Genomic DNA, 3,564 nt, shown 5'->3' on the forward strand with positions numbered 1-3,564 from the left:
ACCTAAAGATCCAGTCACTGTGGTTGCCTGTGGACTGAGGAAGTAGGTGGCTGGGGGTCAGAGGTGGGAGGCAGAAGTGTTCCTAGGGACTCTTTGTTAACTTCTGACGTTGGAAGTGTCCTGTGTATCCCAAGACCGGAAGCAGGAACAGGAAGAAGGCCACTGCAGATGTCCAGGACAGACCTGAGACATCCGGGAAGCTCCGTGATCAGACTGTGGGCATGAGGAAGGGGTTGGCATTACGATAATCCCTGTTTTTGGATTCAGGATTGAGTGACTAAGTGGATGGTGATGATAACTGAAATTCGGGAGAGGTGAAGAGGGTTTTGGGGCACGGACAGTTCCAGAATTTCTATTTAGGAGAGGCTCAGGGGTGGTCAGCTAGTTGGAAGCGGAGGCTGGAAGAGCTGTGTCTTAAATATGCATTTGCACAGCATTTATATAATCAAGATAGGTTCGATTATAGTGTAGTAACCTCAAATACACAACACGCACACACCTCAGAATTAAAAAACAGCAAAAATCTCGGGGACTTAGACAACAGTGTTTTTCATTTTTTTTCCTTGTTCACCGTGAGCTACAGGTCTAGATGATTCTCTGGGCAACTGTCCTACGCACGATGGCTCAGCATTCTGGGCTGCTTTGATCTTAGGCATCTGCATCGCAACACATGATAACTTTGGGACAAAGAAAGCGGCGGGGCGGGGGGTAGACACTGAAGAGAATTGTGCACCTAAATATTTCCTAAATATTTCCACGCAGATGCCATATGTGTAATTTCCCCCACACTTCAGTGGCCACGGTGACTGCCGTCACTGAGTCTAACTGCAAGGAGATGGGTAAATAGCATTCTTCCAAGTGTCTAGGGAAGGAAGGAGAACTGGTAGAGCTCTAGTGCTGTCACTATGAAACTTACGTGAGAATGAAAGAATTTCTAAAGTTTGTCTCAAAGAATGGGGTACATCAAAGAAAGGGGGGCACCTGGCCGGCTCAATTGGTGGAGCGTGTGACTCTTGATTTCAGGGTGGTGAGTTTGAGCCCCACGCGGGGTGTAGAGATCACTTAAAAAAAAGAATGGGAGTACAGGTTATGCAGAGTTGAAATATGGGCCATCAATGAGCAGCTCTCCCCCCACCATTAGTGTTGTTTTTTTTGGTGTGTGTGTGTGTGTGTGTGTGTGTGTGTGTGTGTGTGTGTGTGTGTTTATGTGTGTTTGTGTGTGTGTGTGTAGGGGGACCCAAGAATCCCAGTTTTGGACATGTTAAATTCAAGAAACTTCCATCCAAGTGGAGGTATCAAATAAGCAGCTTAATCAGGAGGTCAGAGGATAGGTCTGGGTTAGAAATAGAATTGGGGAGATTAAAAAAATATATGTATCTGCATTTCAGCATTGGTGCATGAGAGTGTGAAGTCCAGTGGTCTAGGCCAGTGTGGTTAGGAACACAATGGTCTTTGGAACAGGTAGAGGATCAAAGACAGCTGTGGACAGAACCTGCTGTCACCCACAATTAAAAAGGGGTCTGAAAAGGAGACTGGGAAGGAACAATCACAGAAGAAGGGGAGAGTCCAGAGTGACTCTGCTACAGCTAAGGGGAAGAGCTTTAAAAGGTGTATTTCTGCTCTTGTCAACGCAAACTCCCCCACTTGCATGACAGATCCCTGCCCCTTCTGCACCTCAGTTCCCGTCTCTGCACTGAGTCAGATCTACCAGCACTTCACACGCTCTAGTGACCTCACTGTGTCTTTTATAGCTTGGAAGGGGGCAGGGGGTCTCTGTGGGGTCTCTTTTGTAAGAGCACTGATCTTACTATTCGCGAGGGCTCTGTCCTCAGACCGGATCACCTCGCAAGACCCCATCTCCTAATACCATTACCTCGGGGGATTAGGACTTCAACATATGATACTGGGGGGAACATGAACATTCAGATCATAGTGGTGCTTGATATCACATTGCCCTGCTCTGTTTCCTTCACGTCATTGACAGTTCTACACTTGATCTTAGGTAAGATCATTTAGACTAGCATTTACAGTCCTAATTGTTAATTGTTTACTTGTGTACTGTGAGTCTGACCCCAAGACCCCCAATATGAAGCAAGCTACAAGAAGATACAAGGAAAGCTTAGTTGGAGTTGGGAATGAGGATTGGGAAGCATAAGCAGTGGTTACTGCCTCTGAAAGTACCACATTTTCAGCAACTTTAAGATACTATGTTGCTAAGAGATTTGTTAATTATACGATGACAATAGCATTGGAGCGGGCAGTCTGAAATTCTGATTGCGAAGCAAGCAGAGAAGGTAGTCACATACTGGCACCTTTATGGGGGCTTTGCTGTCTCATCAACCAAAGTCTCATGCCTCCTGACATGGCCCTGGAATAGAGAACTCCGATGTTAAGACCTGGCTACAGCCTTGAGACAGGATCTCATCTACTCTACATCACAGGGCCTAGAACAGTGTCAGCCAAATAGTAGGCACTCAATAATTATTGAATAAGTTTACATAATCTTAGACAAATTATTTTGTTTCTATAACCAGATAACATACATTACTTCATTACTTACACAATAAATAAATAAAGTTGTAAATGTTGCCAACAGCTTAGTTGGATTTGGGCTGAAAACTACCCAGTGATTTGGACATGAACTTCACCGCTAATGTCAGTGTGACCATTTGCAGTCGGGGATTGGCAACACGGCTGGACGGCACGGAAGGAACAGCAAGGGAAGAGAGGAGTGGGGCCAGGGAGACTGCTCCTTCCAGAAGCTGGAAGCAAAGGGAAGTTAGAATAAGATCATGAACCATAAGATGCAAAATGAATAGAGTTTTGTTTTGTGTTAAAAGGTTGAGACTTCAACATTTTTTTGTGTGTGAGGAGAACAGAGCCAGTAGAGAAAGAACCAAAGACGCATGAGAAAAGAGAGCTGCTGGTGTGTGGACAAGAGGAACCTGGCATTTATAGAACCAGGAATTCCCTTTCCAATGGGATACTAAGGAAGTAAGGACAGATTGGGAGTCTGGGTCAGGAAGCCCAAGGGATGGGCCTGCCACTGGCCTTTCTTTTCTTTCTAAGCACGAAGGGCGTAAACATCACTTCCCAAACTACTCTTCAATTTCTGCTCTTAACCAGTTCTGCTCCCCGTGTGCTCACATATCCGCTTCACTTCTGCCCTTTAGGCTCTGTCTGTCACCTCTTCCCCGCTCTGGACCGGCCTGCAGCCCCTAGGCCTTCAGCGGGCTTAGCCTGCGACCGTGGCCAGTTGTTTGGGATTGTCCTGCTCTTTGATCCCGAGATGACAAAATCTCCCGTCTTATGAAATTGTTGGAATTCCAGACTTTTATCTGATTTCTCTCAGTGAGAATTCCCAAACCCTGTCTCCCTATTTCTGAAACTGCGTTCGACTTGGTGTAATTATTCAGCCCAAAGATGGCCACAAAACTCTCCCTTAGTTTCCTAAAATATAAGCAAGATATCTGAAACAGGACTGCATTTGAAAACTCAGCGATAACAGAAGGGAATAATAAGAAAGAAAAGTAAAAAGGTGTTGTAACTCAAACGCCCAGACCG

Source organism: Mustela nivalis (genome assembly GCF_964662115.1).
Source record: "Mustela nivalis genome assembly, chromosome: 12".
Lineage (NCBI taxonomy): Eukaryota > Metazoa > Chordata > Mammalia > Carnivora > Mustelidae > Mustela > Mustela nivalis.